The sequence below is a fragment of the Peromyscus maniculatus genome, chromosome 9 (assembly GCF_049852395.1).
Source record: "Peromyscus maniculatus bairdii isolate BWxNUB_F1_BW_parent chromosome 9, HU_Pman_BW_mat_3.1, whole genome shotgun sequence".
NCBI classification, from domain to species: Eukaryota; Metazoa; Chordata; class Mammalia; order Rodentia; family Cricetidae; genus Peromyscus; species Peromyscus maniculatus.
Genome location: NC_134860.1, coordinates 36,181,938 through 36,201,730, shown reverse-complemented (window position 1 = coordinate 36,201,730; position 19,793 = coordinate 36,181,938). Strand labels below are relative to the sequence as shown.

The window sequence follows — 19,793 nt, the reverse complement described above, 5'->3', positions numbered from 1 at the left end:
GCATTGCTGTCTGCCAGTGAGTCCTAAGGTTACTGAGATCCCTTCTGTATGAGTGGCACAGAGATCTCACAGTGTAGCCTAAGAGCTTTTAGAGGTAGTGCATTAGGACAGAGACTGTCCCCTTCCTGACTTCCCTGGGTGTCCTCAGCTGTAAGTGAGGAAGGGTAGGTGAATCTGATGACCAAGTTTTATCCTGCATGAATTTTCCATCAATGTGAAGGTCTGAAGCATCCAGGAAGTGACTTGGGCACCCCCACACTCCTGAGTGCTTGTGGATAGTACCAGATTTCTTCTGGCTCTGACAAAAGAAGACTGAAGGCTCTGAAGCCAAGTTGCATCCTGTGCAACTGTGAATAAGCTCAAGGAAGTAGTAGTCTCTTGGGTCACCTTGTGCAGGGAGGCAGAGGAAACCAGCTGACTTCTGAGACACCCTCTACCTATAGAGGAATGGGAAAATTGACAGCCACAGAAGGGGAGAATGAAGTCAGGACTTTCAGTACCTGCTAGGGCAGAGTCTCATTTGGTAGTCTTTTTCTAAGTATCTGTGTGCCACCTTTGACTGAGATGAAGCAGTGTGTAGGGCAGGCATGGTCCCTTGGCTTCCAGAATTGGATATTCCTGAGATAGCTGACCTTGGCTAGCATGGACTGTCAGTGTGATACAACATATAAAAGGACACAGTTCACCTCGTGTCACTCATTTGTTCTGGGTCCACCAAGTATACTTCTGAAGCCACAGTCCAGCATTCTGCAGATTGTGCAATCCAGGCTGAACATGCTACCAGCTCTTCAATTCCTGGGCTGTCAGTAAATTTAAAGGGTGAAGAGGGGCTCTTAGTACCCTTTGACTGACATTCTTAAGATCCAAAGGATGGTTTACACAACACTGGCTGCATCTCCTTTCCTAAGCCATATGCATTGTCACAGGTGGCTCCAGGTCAAGGAATTGGCATTTTATGTAGCTTTAGGTGAAGTACAATATCAGTGACACACAACATACTCTCTCCATGACCCTGACATGTTTGATTTTCTCTCTGAGAATGTCTTTACATCACCCTGATTAGCCTCTCACTAGCCAGACATCTTTCCTCAAACTCAAGTGCATGAATAACATGTCTCTTCATGGGAGTGTTTGTTCTTGGTGCCTGAGGGCTCACCTGGGGAGCCAGGTCTGACCTGTCAATAGTTGATCACACCTTTGCTAACATCATGATGACTGTAGTGTATTCTGCTGAAGCTTTTGGGGAAATTTTCATCATTACCTACGGGACTTATTGTTCTGACAGGACATCCAGAATGCCCCCATCACCCCCACACATTGTAATAGCCCTGTGGATAGTACTCACTGTGAATATTCACTACAGGAGACTGGTCTTTCCTCCCCATCATCCTAAACTAATTTCCTAGCAATCTTTATTTCTCATCTTATTGATTAGAGCTCTTAAAGAAGGAAAGTGGCATTTCTTGGGCTATTTCTGGAAAATGTGTCTTTAACTCCCTATAGAAAAGTAGAGAAAAGATTCTAATGAGGCAGAGAGAAATCTCTGGGTTTGTAAGGAGGAGGTGCTGAAGGGCATCCCCTGTATCTCTGGGAAGGCTCCTAAAACAGTAACTACTGGTTAATTGGGGAATAGCTAGTTAGCAAGTAGGTGAGGGCTGTTGGCAGTGACCCTAACAGTACCTTCCCTGAACATTCTACTGTACTCTGTAGAGCCTTGAGCATCCTCTTTGATGTCACCACTGTTGAGGCAACACCAACTGCCATTTTGGGCATTTGCACAGTGCCTCTGGGGTTCACAGAGACATGTTGGTGAGACTGAGAATGCTACTTCAGAGAGAGAATAGACAGTCTAGACAAGAGAGAGGGGCAGAAGGAAGCTGGCCATCTGTCTTAGGGTAAAACATCAAGAAATAAATGTTCCAGGTGAAGGTACAGTGAGTTTTGTTCAGGGGATGGGGAGCTTCCTGGAGGATGTAGGCCTTGAGCTGGGCCTTTCAAGAATGGGACTCAGCAGCTGGGAGACTTTGGGAAACAATGGGTCTGCCTGCTTCTCTAGGTTCGTAAATAGCAGGCATAGAGTGGAGGATTTCTGAGGGTTAGTTTGGCAGAGATCCAGGAATGATCAATCTGCAACTACTGGGCTGAGTGCTCTAATTTTATTATTGTTGGGAGTAGAGTCCGGGAAGCAAGAGACACAGGATGACAGATAAAAGACCCATAGCAGGATAGGGTGTTGCTGAACTTCACCCTCCATTAATTACTTTAGTTTCCATGGATATTGATGCTAATAATAGGTAGATTAACTCCCTTGTGTATTCACCAAGCTCTTGACTGTCCTGTAGTTGGGACAAATCTCTCCTACTCACATCCCCCAAGTAAACACACAGAAGCTTATATTAATTAAAACTGCTTGGTCATTAGCTCAGGCCTACCACTGACTACCCATTACATTTAAACTCACTCCATTTCTGTTAATCTATATTTTGTCATGTTTTCCATGTCTTTACCTGTGTGCCATTACATGCTGCTCCCTGGATGGCAGGATGGTGTCTACTGACTCAGCCTTTGTCTTCCCAGAATTCTCCTCTCTGCTTATCCCGTCTATACTTCCTGCCTGGCTACTGGTCAATTAACATTTTATTTATCATCCAATCAGAGCAACACATTTACAGCATACAGAGCGATATCTACAGCACCAGCTTGAGGATAGCTGACCTGTTCTTTCAGGGCTTCATGGGTTTCAAGCATTCCTTCTTCCTCAGGCCTCTACTTGGGACTTAGTGTAAATATTACAGCTTTGATGGGAATGGCTTCCCCAACAGAAGTGTCATAACTCTGCCCTGTTAGGCAAAGTTTCCCCAGTGGAAATGTCACAGTTCTGCTCTGGTAGGGGAAGGTTTCCCAATGCAAGTGTTACAACTCTACTCTGGAATTTATCCTGGCAATCAGAAGACAAGAAATACCACAAAGTCACACCATACAACACACCACACACAAGGCATATATTGGGAGGGAAAACCCAAGAGGGTGGCTGCCTTTGCTTGGTTGAGAAGTACCAAGCAACTGAGCAGAAGTCAGTCTATGTGTGGGCTCTTGGGGATGGGGAGCTATCCAGTTTGGCATGGGATTTGTGGGACTTTTGTAGTCTGTTCTTTGGGAAAGCTCAGGGATTGGTGGGATTCTGTGTTCAGGGATAGGTATAATTTTGTTAGCTGATCTTGAGGCATGCTCAGAGATTGGTGGCATTTTTTTTTCCTGACCCTGGTCATAAACTTGAAATCAAGTCTTCTTTCTTTGTCCCTGGTCTCAGAGTGAAATCATGGTCAAGGAGTTCTTTCCTTGGCTCCTTTAACCTATACCTAGCATTACCTCTTCTGGTTCTATGACATTCAACTGTACATGTTCACTTGAGTTTATCTATGTCTAGTGACTACTGAGAAGGCATCATCCCAACTCTCCACCCTTACTGAGCAAGATGAGAAGATAAACAAGGTAGAGAAACTGACAATTTAGCTACAGAGAATAGCCCGTAGAAAGAAATGAACTGCATGGTATCCTGACCCATTATACCAATAATGATTTGAACAGCAGGTAGTCATTATTCCCAGTTCTCTTGACTGTCTTGATACCACTGTGTCAAGCCCACCTTTCCTCAGGGTAAAGAAGCAGACCTCCATGTTGTCCTCATCCCCAAGGTAATTATCCTGAGTTTTTCTGAGAGGCAGAACTTGAAACCTGGGTAGGAGTGAGATGGGGACACTGGATGTTCTGCTTTATCCAAAAGGAAAACAGAGACTGTGGCCTGAATCACAGTCTGGGGATGGGGCATCAGTGATCTCTCAGCATGCATTTCAATATGCCTTGACAGGTGTTGGCTTGTGGGAGATGTTAGATACTGTTAGGTTATGATGAGTCTTTGTAGTTGACCAACAGGTGATTGTGTAGTGATGTTTCTTGGTAGAGTGGTCTTGTAGTAGAGATGGTAATTGTTAGGATATCAAAGGAGGGGAATTATAGGAGAGAGTGAAAAGGGAAAAGGAGAAATCAGAGGGTAACATTGTCAAATCCATACTTTGAGAGTAAGAAATTATCCCACTCAGCTGGAAACATACAGGTTCTCGTGTACTAATCTAAGATTATGACACTTGTTGGGAGAAGTAAGAGAAGCTGAAACAAAGAATGTTCTAAACCCTCATAGTTAGCATAAACAGTTTCTAAATATGAGGCAAATACTTTAAAGGGTTTGATCTTGGAAATCTTCTCCTAGATTAGAGGTCTGATAACCTCAACAGTGTCTTCTGTAGGCAAGTTCCTGAAGTATTAGGTGAATAAGCAAGCTGGGGTAGGGGACAAGGAGAGAGCGGGAAAGGTTGCTGAGCATGCTCCTTGAGCAAGTTCAGGCAAGTTCTAAAGAGGTAGACAGTTTCCCCAAAAAGGGTTTGGTTGGGACACCACGTTGGAGAACCAGTTCATTTTCTGTGATGTGCCTAAATAAAAGTGCTTCGACATAGCTCTAAATCTTAAATGAGCAAAAGGTAAGAATTGGGGTAGCCTTATTGAAGCTCAGTGTCTTCGGGAGATGACTTAGGGAGGTGTTTTCAGGAGGAGTGGGACTTTTCTATTTTTGAGAGTGATAGCCAGAGTGTGGGGTGTCAACTGTTGATTATTTGGAAGACAAAGACTAGATGGTTTGAGAGGAGTAAGGAGCTCAAGTCCAGGGATAAACTCTTTAAAGAGAATTCTTGTGACTTCTGTATCCCTTTACGTTTTCTTTGGGAAGGCTTACAGACTTCTAGCCAGCCTGAAGAGGTGCCATGAGGGTGAATGTGATTTGTGTTATGTGTACTTAGACATATGGGTGATATCCATGCAGCAGTTCTGTCTGGGTAAGTGTGCCCCTCAGCTGATGAGTCACTGAGGAAGAAGTGAGGTGTCCTTGAAGACTTTCTGACCTGTAACAGGTCAGTATTTAGTAAGAGTTTGTAGTTTAGTTCTCTGGTTTAGGCAGTGGATGAGGCGAGTAAGGAACCCCTGTCAAGGTTTATTGCTTATGTACCAGATTTTCGTAGTCTGTTGAGGATCCCCTTTGCTTCAATATCAGGAATGATAAGCTCTCTTGGAAGAACTCCAGTGTGTGTTGGGTAGCTGCACACTGCTTTTGTAGTTGAGCAGCCTCTGTAAGATTTGGAACAAGTGAGGTGTGTTTGACAGGTGGACCCTGGGATTTGGTAGGAGTCTGCTTTCTTTCCTGACTGCACCATATGTGTGCAGATGTGGAAGGCACTATGTGTGTGCAGATGTGGAAGGCACCATGTGTGTGCAGATGTGGAAGGCACCATGTGTGTGCAGATGTGGAAGGCACCATGTGTGTGCAAATGTGGATAGCACCATGTGTGTGCAGATGTGGAAGGCACCATGTATGAGCACAATGTGGAAGGCATATCTGGAGTCACTATAGACACTAAGTCTTTTACCTTTTGCCATGAGAAGAGTCTCATAAAATCAACAATTTTGCCTATGGGGCAGTTGTTTCTGGGTTAGCTCACATTCTCAATGGTTTGAGTCACAGTTGTTACTGCATATCCCATTGGTCTGTATAGAATAGAATGCCTCCCTGTGGTGATATATTGTGTGTCCCAATACATTGTGTGTTCTAATAAACTTATCTGGGGATCAGAAGACAGAGGCAGCCACTAGATGATACATAGATGCCAGACAGTGGTGGTACATATCATTAATCCTCTCATGTGGGAGGCAGAGATCCATCTGGATCTCTGTGAGTTCAAGGCCACACTTAAAACAGAGTCAGGCAGTGGTGGCACACACTTTTAATCCCAGTACTGGGAAGCACACATGCATTTAATCCCAGGAAGAGACTTCATGGCAGAGAAGAAGTAGGAACTCACACTCTTGAGGCTGTGGATTTCATAGAAGTAAGAACTTGGCTGGCTTGTTCTTTCTCTGATCTTTCAGCTTTCACCCCAATGTCTGGCTCTAGATTTTTTTTTTCATTATTAAGACCATTTAACAGTTCATATTACACCTCTCGTCTGTCAATCATATTGGTCTGGATGTGGAAGTGGCAGGTCTGTACACAGTGGTTGAGTATTCTAAAACTTCTGAACATAGATGTCATGGGTTCTGTTGTGGAAGGCATGTTGGTTTTAATGTGGCCGCACTGTGTTATTCATTAAACAGTGTTGTTACCATGCAAGAAAGGCCACAAGGCATGACAAAACCCATTATCTGAGCAGAGCTTTATTAGGAGAAGAGAGGGACAGAAGAGAGTGTGACCAGGCCTGTGCAAGACATGTGCAGAGAGAGAGAGAGGGTGGGAGAGAAGGAGAAGAAGAAGAAGGAGAAGGAGAAGAGAAAGGAGAAGGAGAAGAGGGGGAGGGGTCTGTGTACCACTTCTTATGGATTCACCTGCACATGTGCATATGGGTTTATGTTTCTACGCCATGCATTTGCAGATTGCGTGATCTCCATGCTTGTAAATTACACAATCAAGCAGTACATGGATTATATAGAACGTAAGGCCCCTTGCTTGGCTACTGAACTGCGTATGTGCAGTAATGTAAATCGAGGAGTAGCCAGGAATCCCAACAAGACAGACATTGGAATTTGGGGTAATTGATTTGTGGATGGAAATATTTGGATTTCTTAAGATGATCTGGTACCAGGTGAGTTTGTGGCTGGTAAGGTACCAATGTCATTGTTATTGAGATAACTATAACTTGGTGGAATGAAAACGTTCTGTTTACCCATATTCAGCCTGCTAACTTCATGGGTCAGTATAGCAGTGGATGCCATTCAATATTCTAAGGCAGAGTTTAGCAGTGTTGTCAGAAAGTTTAAGAAGCTCACACTGACAGGGAAATACTGAGTGTTAATAGGAAGAGTTCCAAGGAATAGAGGAACAACCATCTCATAACTGATGGTAGTTGTTGAAATAGACAACAAGAGCCACTGAGCTTCTTGGCAGTGAAAATGGGAGTAATGTAATATGAGTTAGTATACCCAAGAACACTGGCCTTTGGAAAATTGAAATTCTTTGGAATCCTGTGATGGACTCTTCAGGGGATGTAAGATTTGCATATAAATAGAAGAGGTCTTTACATTTCATAGAAATTGTAGAATAGTGAGAGGCTCTGCCTAGAACAGATGTGTCCCAGAAGGAGGGAAAGCCTGAGTGGTTATTGAGACATATTGGAGGGGAGAGAGAATAGAAGGGTTCAGAGTGTGACTACCATTAACAGGCCAAGTCAGGGAACAAATGACTTTGAGATGACTCCAGGTAGAGTCATGCCCAGGTTCCAGCTTGAATAAAAGAATTGGATGAAAGGTAAGGATTAGGAAGGAGTGCTGCAGGCCACAAGAATATGAAATAGAGATTCAGCTGTATATGATAAAGCTATACCTAGAAGGATTAAGGAATCCTTCTGGAGGAGAAGTCAAATATCAAGGAGTTTTTCAGCTTTAAAATATCAGCTGTTTCCTATTATCAATTTCTTGTGCACCCATTATTCCTAGGCCATAAAAGCAGTATAAGCTTCTCAGATCTTCTGCTGATCTGAACTAAGGTAACATACTTACAGGACAATGCCTATCTCCTAGGTCTAGGAGACAGGTGGATGAGTGGATTCTTAGCTTTGTTTCTTATGCAAATGAAGCTCAGACCCTCCTTCCTCTCCTAGGCCAAATGGCATTCCAGAGCAATTGACTCAGAACAAAAGGGATTTTTGCTTACTAGGTGAAGGAAGATTGAGGCAGGTGGAACACCTAGCTGGGAGCAGAGTCTCATGGCTAGAGAAGAAAGAACAAGGTAGAGCTTTTGTAGATGGTAGAGACTGGGTCAGGTCAGGAGAACAGGAAAGGAAGAAATGGACATGGATAGAGGAACTGAGGATGAGGATGAGATCGATAGCAGAAGAGCTTAGTTAGGGCTATGAGAGGATAGGAAGAGAAGGGACAGAGAGGAGCTGAGTGTGAGATCAGAACTAAAGCTGTGTAGAGAGAGAACTCAGGAAGAGAAGGGAAAGACAAAAGCTAAATATAAGACTAGAATTAAAGCTGTGTAGATAGAATTCAATCTCAGAGGAATAAAGTAATCAGACGGAAGAACCCGGTGTACTTGGATCCTTTTCCCTCCAATTACCCCATACCAGCCATAGCATCTTTCCCAGGACTCTGGGAGAAATCTTCTCAGGGCAGGCCCCTGGGAATATTTTGATAAAGGAGGAGATAAGACTTGATTTCCCCTAGTACAGGATAATGGAGTAGTAACCATAGTTTGAGATCAAATATAATACACCCCAATTATTAAGATAGCAGAATGAAAGTGGGGTCCCAAAATTCTGGCAGAGCATATTAAGTGACCCCAGCATCTAATAGAAAACCATGTCTTACCTCTCATAGAGTTACTTGGGATTCATCCAATTAGATGGAATAAGATGGGGACCTCCTCTGATTCTGAGGTATGACAGCTGGTCTCCTGAGGAGACTCAAAAGACCTGTCATCAGAAAAGGATCATCTCCTTTAGCTCTTGGTGGCATATTTCGGCAGCTTTGAGCTTTCTTCATCTGGGGAGAGGATAATCAATCTCTCTTCCCAATACTCAAATGACTTGTAAAATGTCACCAAGTATTTGTCACGTTCCATGTGTGAGCTAAGCCACCCTCTCCTCAATCAGAACAAAGCTGGAGCCTTCATTACACAATGATTAAGTAAACTTTGGGGGACTCATCATGAAGAAGCCCCCTTCCCCACAGTATTTCATGTCTGCCTTTTCCCTGTTGTCTTCCTCTCTTCCTTGCTATGTCTTTCTCAAAAGCAGTTTCCTTAGCTGTGATTTTTACTGAGGGAGAGTCAAGAGTTACTGATGGGGAGGAAAGGAATTGTGTAGGATGAGGTCACAGCTGGAGTAGAGGGAACTACTATACCTGTTGCTCTTTAAGAAGTAGGAGAAAAAAGTGGTATCAGCTTACATTTGTTATATCCTGCATATTAAGTGTAAGGATTCTGTCCTTAATTATGTCACCACCCTGTGACGGTTCCCAGCCTAAAAAGCAGGCGTGCCCTCTGTGTGTTCTCTTCCTTTCTGCACTCTCTCCTTCTGTTCTCATCCTTCTGCATGGTCTCTTTTTCTGTTTCTCTGTTTCTCTCTGTCTCTGTCTCTGTCTCTCTCTCTCCCTCTCTCCCAATAAAGCTCTAGAAAGGTAACCATGGCTTGTGATTCTTCCCATCAGCACTCTCCTCATTCGGCATGGCCACCGTGGGGGGCGGCCAGCCACGAGTGCTGCAGCATAACCAACATTTGGTGCCGTGACTTGGATAGACCACCAAGGACCTGCTGATTGCTGCTGCTTGCCACCCCCTCTGCCATCCAGCGAGACCGTGAGACCGTGAGTGCGTCCCTCACCTCCGAGGGACCCCCACACAGCTACCACTACTGCTCCTGCCGTGATTCTTCACCACGGTGAGTCCGCCGTTCTCACAGCTGTAGTCTGAGCTATATTCTTTGTGACGGACACCCCAGGGGTTGTCTTTGCGCTGTGCTGGCAAGGGCAGGCACATTTTTGCTCCTGTCGAGGGGGTCAATGCTGTCTAATGGTAAATGTTGGACCAACTGCAGTACAGCCACAGCCCTTCCCATCCCTTGATAAAGAGGAAGGGAACTTGAGCTGATTCATAGATCTCTCTCTACTCCTTGGGGACCCCCAAGATTGGAGTCTGTTCCTGGTTTGTTATTTTAATATTTATTTTTCTCTCGGCTACTGCCACCTACATTGGCGGACAGGTGCAGGTACCGGTAAATCTGACCACATAACAGCTTGGTAATACTGGTAAATGTGGCCACATAACAGAGTCGTGGGAACTTCTGCCAGCCAATGGCAAATAAAAGAGTTCCTTTGTCTCTAAGCTTTCTGCTAAAGCTCTAAACCCTTCTCACTCCCCACTTCTGCATCTGCCATGTGCAACCTTTTCTGTCTCACTTCCACCAGCAGTTGGTGAGCTCAAATGGGCAGGCTTGGGCAGCTTTTACTGACTCTAGCCCTAACTCATCTTAACTCAACCCACTCATTTTCAAACTGCCTTGAGAGACACAGAAGGATCTGGAAGTGGCTAAGATCCATACAAATAAGTTTACAGCAATCAGGATGGCTCTTAAGCCAAAAATCATCTTATAGCCTCAGACAAGTCTTCCAAAAGGATAGGTGTATAGTCTGCCTGCTGGCAGATCTTCTGAAAGCTGTCCTTAAGCCATCAATCATCAGGAAATAAAGTTCAGTACATGGAATACAATCTGTCTCTTGTTCCCCAGACCTCCCCGACTAAAACTTAAGCATCTGGAGAGCAAGGCTCCTGACCCCACAGGCAAGAGAGTCATCTGTGGCATTTAAGGTGTGCCAGGGAAGAGATAAAAACCCCCAAACAAAATTGCCACGTGCTGGCATCGCTGACTCCTGAAAGCTGTTGGGTCCCTGTTTTAAGTGAGGAAAAGGCCACAGGGTAGTAAATGCCCTGCCAGGTGAACAACAGCCTTGTTAAAAGTGCCGCCTAGAAAGACAACCAGTCAGCTGACTGCCCCCAGGTGCCAAGACACACGGGTACATCTAGCTAAGACATCCAGTAGACCTAGGCTTGGCTACAGACATGACAGGGAACCCAGATAGCAGCAGAAAAGCGATCCGTTTCTTTCCTTCTGGACACCAGAGCCACTGACTCAGTCCTGGGAGTTTTGGGATGTCACTCTCCTTTATTGTCAGGTACACCTCACCAGATTTAACTGCACCTTTAGAGTTACTGCCTGTGTTTCTCTTGTGCATACAGACAGGGCCCTGATCTTTGCCTTGTCCCTAATTCCAAAAATATAAGTTCTCATGCACCACAAGCTTTTCTCTTCCCAGTTCCCTGTTCTAATTCACTGTTTAGCCAATGATACAGAACTACCACAGAACCGGAGTTCAGAGATCATCAAGTAAAAATCAGTAAGAGCTAAAAGGTATTTACACCCCCAGACCCAAAAGCGCCTGGGTGCTACAAAAAAAGACTTCAATATAAACATCTATTACTGTGAGATTATTTGAACAATCATCTGTCTCCTGGATACTGAACTAGTAAAGGAAACAGGTACTTTAAAACAATCTCTCTCTGATAAAGCTTAACATGCTTCAAAATCCATCTGGACAGGACGGATCTACCAACATAAAATAATAATGATTCTTTTCTCTAAGTTTTTTTCTGTGTCACCAGCATCTTGTCAAATAGAAAGTTCCCAGGCACAGCCAAGAGGGATACATGTCTCCAGAACAAACAGATGACAGACAACATCCCACAACACCTGTCTACCTCAGAAGACTTCCCTTCTCCATTCCCCCAGATCCAACTGATGTCCAAAAGTCAGCTGGAAGCAGTTTTTGAGATGAACAACGCCCCTATTCCCATCTACCTGCTTTTTTTTTTTAATAATAAGCGAAAGTCTGGGATGTAAGGATTCTGTCCTTAATTATGTCACCAGCCTGTGTTGGCACCCCAGCCTAAAAAGCAGGTGTGCCCTCTGTGCATTCTCTTCCTTTCCACACTCTCTCCTTCATTCTCTATTCTCTTCCCTCCACATGGTCTCTCTGTTTCTCTGCTCCTCTCTCTCCCTCCCTCCCTCCCTCCCTCCCTCCCTCCCTCCCTCCCTCCCTCCCTCCCTTCCTCCCTTCCTCTCTCCCTTTCCCAGTAAAGCTCTGGAAAGGTAAATGTGTCTTGTGATTCTTCCGATCAGCACTCTCCTCTGCCGGCATGGGCAGCAGCCAGCCACGAGTGCTGCAGTGTAACCAACAATAAGTGTCTGTGAAGTTAAACCCAGTTCATAAAGGGCTGAGGTGCAGATCAGGGGAAACTGGATGTTTAGTATGCATAAGCCCTTGGACTCAATCAGCACCAAAACACACAGGCAAGCAAACAAATGGAGTAAGTTGGGAGGTTGAGGAAGGTAAAAGAAAAGGAAAGGAGAAAGAAATGTAAGGATGCCTTCAGGACCAAAGTAAGCAATTTGGAGCAATGGGATTCCTTTTTTTCTTTCCTTTATTTTTGCGTGTGTGTGTGTGTGTGTGTGTGTGTGTGTGTGTGTGTGTGTGTGTGTGTGTGTGTGTTTATGTGTGTTGAGGCCAAAAGAGGGTATCTGGTTCTATGGAAATAGAGTTACAGGTGGTTGTGAGATACCTGACATGGGTGCTAGGAGCTGAACTGGGGGTCCTTTGGAAGAACAGCAAATGCTCTTAATGACCATGCCACATCTCTGGCCCCCAAGAGGAAATTATATGTTATGAAAATAGTTTTGCAAAAAAGCATGTGAATCTTTCATTGACTTTTTTTTGTCAGTTTGGTTTTTGTGTTTGATTTGGGCCTCAAGTTAGACCTGTCATTGGTTGGCTACACATGTAATCTGCGAGCCACCATAACCCCAACACTTCTTGTGGTAGAAAAGGATGGGTCCAAGTCCTACTACCAGGAGCCTTGCCTGGTTACAGAGGATGGATGGCTCATTACCAGGACTCCTCATTAGGGTCACCCTCATAAGTTCCACTGCAGGAGGTTTCCATGCTAGGCCCCTATATGAACTCCTATTTCATACATCTCTCCTTGTACTCTTTCCCTCTACTCCTCCCCCTACCATATCCCTCCTATTCCAATCCACCCACAAAGTAAATCAAACCATACCTAATGATATTCTGCTATACCCATGGATCAGTGCCTAGCCCAATCATCACCAGAGTGTCTTCCTCCAGCAGCTGAACCACAGACAAACATTAGTAAGAACAGAAGAAGGGGAGGAAGGATTGTAGGAGCTAGAGGGGTGGAGGACAGCTTAAGAACATGGCCCACAGAATCAACTAAGCAGAGCTCACAGGGGCTCACAGAGACTGAAGCATACTCAGGGAGCATGCATGGGTCTGCACTAGATCCTCTGTGGGGCGTTTACCTACCAACCCCACAGCTTCCCAGAGTTGTCTTGAGTGTGAGCAGCAGGAAATATTAGATAGAAGGATTTATTGCAGAGAATCTTGCGGAGATAAACAGATAGAAAATAAAGGATAGCCTCGAGAGGGCCTGGAACCTATTCCAACGGGCCCCGACTGTCTCTGGCCCAGGGTTTTTATAGAGACGCCAAGGGGTGGAGCAAAAGACCTCCTCCCCCAGCACAGCCAAGTGCAGAACATCTCAGACACCTGCACTCAGGCCCGTGGTCCTGATCATCCTCTATTTGGACCTGCTGGGTAAAGCCACGAGGAACCCGAGAACGGGCTCCCACAGTCCTCCACAGATATGCTATGGTTATTGGATTGGTAATGTTGTGGGACTTCTAAGCTTGGGAATGGGGGTGTCTCTGACACATTTGCTTGATCTTAGGATCCTTTTACTTCTACTGGGTTGCCTCATCCAGTCTTGATATGAGGGTTTGTGCGTAGTCTTATTGCATCTTGTTATTCAGTGTTGGATTGATATTTCTGTATAGTGGCAATTAATGAGGCAATTCCATGTAGTTAATCTGGTAGTTAAAAGAGGTTTATTTCAGTAACTTACAATCAATTAAGGGGTTGGTTACAGGACCTGGGAGAGGTGAGGTACAGTCCAGTGTGGTTCTCTGGAGAACTCTGACTTAGTCTGCAGTCTAGCATTTAGGATCACAAAGAGCCAAGAGTGCCAGCACATATGCATCTCAGCCATGCCCCAAGAGCAGGTCGTAGGCAGGTGTGGCAGTTACCAGTTGCCCCACTAGGGGCAGTGCTTCAAGGTCAAAGCAGGAACAGCTACCCACTACCTCCCTGGGAGGCCTGCTTTCTTCAGAAGGGAAAGGAAAGAGCAGTGGATGTGGGGAAGAAGGTAGGGGAGGGTTTGACTGAGAGGAGGAGAGGGGGGTAATGCTGTGGTCAGGATGTGTTATATGAGAGAAGAATAAAGAAATAGAAAAATGTATATGTGAATAATGAAATTTATTAATCTAAGTGCCAGCTCATGCTAGCAAGGATATAGAGCAAGAGGAACATTCCTCCACTGCTGTTGGGAGTGCAAACCTGTCAACCTCTATATTGGTTTCTCAGATTGAAACATATTTGTGGGCTTCATGATGACATTTATTATAGGTTGGATTGTCACTGCAGGAAAACCAAACATTACTGGCAAAAAAGGAAAATAAAATAAAATATAATAAAGTACAGTGTTCTTGATGATCACCATGACTCCGCAATGGAATCACATTAGCATCTTTCCCTAACACATCAGGCAGATAAGAGAAGTACAGGACTAACATTCCTCTCACCTGGGGAAAAGGTAGCTGGGACCTGAGTCATCACAATGATCATGGAATCCAAGGCTCCTAAGATGTCCAGCCATTTGACAAGTTCCATTGTAAGGGAACTTCTCTAGGTCACAGCTCAGAGACATAGCAAGAAGGATGACAGTCATGTGCTCTGCAAGGATGAGCATCCTGGGTCCCCTGCTCAGGGCACATCTTCTGACCTCCATGCATAAGAGAAGGAGGCCCCAGAGGAAGGGCTTGGAAGCTAGAAGAACCCCCCATCAGGGTCTGCAGGACCTTGCTCTTCACCTGGATGAGGCCTGCTGTTGAGCAGAGCCTGTCTACAGGAGCCAGGGCCCGGATGCAGCAGCATGATCTGAAAGCCACAGAGCTGAGAGAATGGCAGCCAAGGTTTGGATCAACACACCATGTTTAGTGGGGGTGACTCTGGGAGTGGGAGGTTGCAGAAGGGCTAGGGGTACCAGGAAATAGTTGGGGAGTGACTTCTCAGTCCTTGATGTGCTCCTTTCTATCATCATACTGACCCATGCGAGCTCATGCACAGAATGTCACTTACTGACCTGCACCCAAAGCCTATAGCACACATCTGTGCCATTATCCACCAGGACACTTGTCATGCTCCTGACAGGACACAACTCTCATTTCAAGTAAGTTACAAGCAGAATGGCCTGATGTTGGTCTCTGCTCCATTCCACTGCTCCTTGCTAAGTGATTTGTGTTCCTGGGTCTTCTTTTCAGAGAGCTATGCAGGGTAGTAGCTGTACACACACACACACACACACACACACACACACACACACACACACACATAGACACACACACACACACACACACACACACACACACGTGACTCTGTGGCTCTCTCTCTGGATCTCATGGGAGTGGAAAGCCTGAGTCATCATTACTTAATGGCCTGGATCCTTTGTTATGACTCAGGAAAGCTCATTTAGCAGGAACAAATGAAGAAAAGTTCATTTTCACATCACTGATGCTCTGAAGGTCAGCCTGGTCGATGCAGAGATAATGCAGCCTTAAACTACAAATCTCAGTTGATGATAGAGCCTTCCTTGATTTGTGGAATTGGTTTGCTTTGGTCTTAGGCAATCTTTCTGCCCCATGAAACCTGTCCCTTGGTTATAAAAAAAAGTATCAGGTCAGAAATTGTTGATTTGGAACTAGGTGTGGTTGGTACAGTCTTAAAATCTTTGCACTGGGAAGACTGAGGAAGAAGGAGTTGAAAAGCTAGCCTGGGCTAGAGAATAAAACCATGTCAGCATGGAAGAAAAACAGTGGGGGTGACTCTGGGAGTGGGAGGAGCTAGCCTGGGCTAGAGAATAAAACCATGTCAGCATGGAAGAAAAACATACTCCATGTCTGCTCCAAACACCCATGGCCATACTGAGCTCCTTAGCAACAGGAACGCACAGCTTAGGAAATCAACTAGGCGAAGTCTGAAGATAGTGTTTGTTTTAGAAAACATTACTTCAATATTTTGATTTCTTGCTTTTGTTTTTTTTTTCCTTTTGCACATTACCTTTTTAATCACTCAACAATTTGACTTGGCTGGCATGAACTTCTCTGCGTACACCAGCTGGTGTCTGTCTGGACATATAAGCGTTAGTCCTGTGCATTCCTTGGCTCCGGGTGGTAGGACAGACTGCTCACATCTCAGAGGCGTGTGGATGACAGCATCAGACAGTGCAGGTGACCTGGACCAGCTGTGCATCATCCAGGCCTTCTAAAGTAGGCTCTAAGCTCCAGTGAGGCTTCAACAAGTCACAGGGACTGGCCTGAGTTTGATGCAGAAAAGTGTCTCTAAGAGACATTCAGAACTAAACAATAATAACGATTATCCAGAGAGATATAGAAGACCCTTTAGAGGAGATTGGGAGTCACAAGGGTTTCAACTCAGTTACAAATTTCTGATGGCCACATTCACTTATTCTGTTTTTCAGGTGATGGTTTGAGGCCGGCTTTCTTGGTTTCTATGGCTTCTTGGGAACAAAAGTAAACTGAAAAAAGTCCAAATCCCTCCAATGGACAAATGCTAATATATTTCCATGAGTTCATTGGGTGTAGAAGTATGGTGATACTATGGCAGCTGATGTATGAATGAAGCAAGGACACCTGGCTAGGGCCTGTTCCTGTCCAGAAGGAATGGTTCTGACACTATTTGTGAAATAACAAACACTCCTCAGGTCCTACACTGTATGGTGCAGGCATGGGAGCCAGGAGCTGCTGCCCATCTCAGGAACCATTCCTAGGGAAGCTAGGGACGTGGGCACAGGTGAGGCTATCCAGGCTTCTGTCTCAGGGGCACAAAGTGTCTATATTGAGCTGCAGACAGGGAAAGGAGCCAACGTCAGAAATGGTACACTGAACTATGTGGTCAAAAGGACACACCAGGAGGCTCCTGCAAATTTGGGAACTTTGAGTGTCTGCAAGAACTGGGAACACTATGCCTTATTTGTTGCCATCAGCGACCATCAGGAATATACTTAGCCTGGGAGTGTTTGTGTGCTGTCTGGGTCAGGGAGAAAGGCAACTTAGGGAAATGCAGCCCATTTGTAATCAATTGGATGAGAGAACAGAACAAAACCTAATAGACTGAGTCCTGGTGTGAGAGCTGGCACAAAAACCTGTCTGATCATTTGGAAATGTGGTCAGGAAACGGTGCAGACTTTTATCTCAATAGTGACCCCTAACTGCTGGCTGTCTCTCCAGGAGAAGAGGCTTTTCCCCACCTTGGGAACTGCAGCATGTAATACATGGAACTCTTGCTGTTCTCCATGGTGATAATGCAAATCACAGTCTCCCTGAGAACAGCCACACTGACAGGTTTCAAGGGGTAGATAAAGTAGCCCAACCCTTCCAGTGTTTACTAGCAAGACACAACAAGATAATACTGACAGAGATCTTCAGGCTACTTTGACAATTGTTTTCTGAGTGATTTTTAAATCAGTTATGGTGGTGGTGTGGGTGCACATGCACACATTCATGAAGAAATGAGGACGGTTTCTGGAAGGTTTATTGTCTCCTTATACCCTGTGGGTCCCAGGGAAGAAATCAGAACTGTAGGCTTGTCATCAAGTAGCTTTACCCACTGAGCCATCTTACCAGCCAGTCTCCTCAACCATGGACCTGAAGAAGCTATGTACCTGTATGTATGTTCTCAATATGTATGTATCAGAGCTTTATTCATATAGAGTGGATTATTTTTCATCCAAAAATGAATGATTACTTTAGAGAAAATACATTCAACAAATTCATTTCATAGAGGGAGCTATGGGGTGGCAGGAGGTTAGAGAAATAAAAAGCCTCTCTGGAGCCTCATTTGGTTGTCAAATACACTCTGGATGTAATTGGGTTCTCAACTTTTCTTCCCCTCTAGCCACTAAAGCTAGGGTTGAATCCTGGGCATTGTGCATGCTAAGCAACTACTATACCACTAAGTTACACCCCGAGTCTGAAACCAGATTAATCTTCTTCAACAATTAAAAGGCAGGCTGGATGAAGACAGTCAGCTGTCAACTTGGGCACCCAGAGTCTTGTCCGAGAGAATGGCTGACAATGCTTTCAAGACTAGAAAAGTTTAGTTATCTGAGAGATAAAAGGAAGGTCCACAGGTTACACTGTGAAATAAGGACAGTTTAGAGTGAGAAAGGTTGATATGCAATTATTTACATACACAATGCCAGTAGAAAAAGCCAGGTTAATCTACCTATCTGGTGGAATTTACCAAACCAGGCAAACACTATGCTGAGGATGCACAAGTGATTAAGGCATACCTGGCCCCAGGCTCCTTCCAGACACTGAGAAGATGGCCATGGAGACCCACTCAGTATTGTAGTCACTTGGTAGTGTGGCCTAAACCAAGTCTCACCTAGTTTTCAGTGTGTCTATAGATGGCCTGTTTTCTGATGGGGTCAGCAAAAAAGAGGAGGTGACCTATGACAGAGAGTAAACAAAGCCCATACGCCATTACTCTGGCTGCTGAGATTGTAAAAGCTTGTCAGCACCTGTCTTGGGACCCACCGGATTACTTCCTCCATACTTAACTTTGTGACTCATCTACAGTCTCTGAAGTTGGATTTACTCCAGGGAGCTCTAAAATTATAAAACAGTCACCTGGAAGAAACCCTTCTGCTGTGGGATGTTCTCTATGCTGTGAAGGTGTTGCTCTGATTGGTTAATAAATTAAGGGCTGATTGGCCAGCAGCCAGGCAGGAAGTATAGGCGGGACAAAGAGAAAGGAGAATTCTGGGATCAGGAAGGCTGAGGAGGAGTCGCTGCCAGCCACCACCATGAGAAACAACATGTAAAGATACTGGCAAGCAACAAGCCATGTGGCAAGGTATAGATGAATAGAAATGGGTTAATTTAAGAACTAGATAGCAGCCAGGCAGTGGTGGCACACGCCTTTAATCCCTGCACTTGGGAGGCAGAGGCAGATGGATATCTGTGAGTTCAAGGCCAGCCTGGTTTACAGGAGATCCAGGAAAGGCACAAAGCTACACAGAGAAACCCTGTCTCAAAAAAAAAAAAAAACAAAAAACAAAAACAAAAAAAAGAAAGAAAAAGAAAACTAGATAGCAAGAAGCCTGCAACAACCATACAGTTTATAAGTAATATAAGCTTCTGAGTGATTATTTTTCAAGTGGGTTGTGGGACTGTGGGGGCATGGTGGGACCTGGAGAGAACCCCTCCAGCTACACCCTTCCTCAATATACTCTGAGATCTGCCATGGTCAAGGGCAGCTTCAACTGTCCCGTCCCTCTTCTTTCCCAAGCTTGCATGGTCATTCTCTCCACCAGAAGCTTGTGTCCTCTGCAGCTGCCTCCTTGCACTGTGCCTGACCTGGAGCTTCCTCCCAACACTGCTTAGCTGGAGATCTTTCTTGCTATCAAGGATTCCTTACCCCATACCCAGGCCCAAGGAGGGTCACCTCAACTCTGCATTTCATCAGATGTGCCTAATCTACATTGTCATCCTAGATGAGAGGTGACAGATCTGCTCCAACCCTGACTATGAGTAACTCTGGAACATGATCCTGAACCCACAGAGATCAGTGGGGCCACCAGAGCCCTGCATAGGTACCAGGCTGCCTCAGACAATTAGCCTGCCTACTTCATGTACCCGTCCCTACACGTTTCCAGAGACTTCTTTCTTTGATCAGAGGTGATCCTGTTCAACAATACAGTACCATAGGGCTGGAAGGTCAAAAGCCAACGGCAGGAGCTGGAGAGAGAGCTCAAAGGTTAAGAGCATTTGATGCTCTCTCACATGGTGTCTAACAACCAGCTATAATGGGATCTGTTGCCCTCTTCTGTCCTCTTCAGGAACTGCAGTCATGTCTAGCACAGATGTACAAAAAGAAAAACAACCATTCACATAAAATAAGAATAAATCTAAAAAGAAAAAAAAACATCAAATACATGGTCAAGGGCAACAGAATCTACAAAAAGCTATTTTCCAAAGTGA

The 19,793-nt window shown here is 45.0% G+C and overlaps 1 protein-coding gene and 1 long non-coding RNA gene across 5 annotated transcripts in view; both read left to right on the top strand.

Moving 5' to 3' along the window:
* LOC121832237 (disks large homolog 5-like) overlaps positions 1-19,793 on the top strand; it is a 189,739-nt gene that overhangs the window by 52,889 nt on the left and 117,057 nt on the right. The window lies entirely within an intron of this gene.
* Positions 1,560-11,687, top strand: LOC143267288 (uncharacterized). 2 transcript variants are annotated; one of them, XR_013042275.1, is made up of 3 exons: positions 1,560-3,492; positions 9,250-9,479; positions 11,239-11,687. It is a non-coding gene; the product is annotated as an uncharacterized LOC143267288 (long non-coding RNA). The 2 variants fall into 2 exon arrangements; XR_013042274.1 differs by having other exon boundaries at positions 1,571-1,929.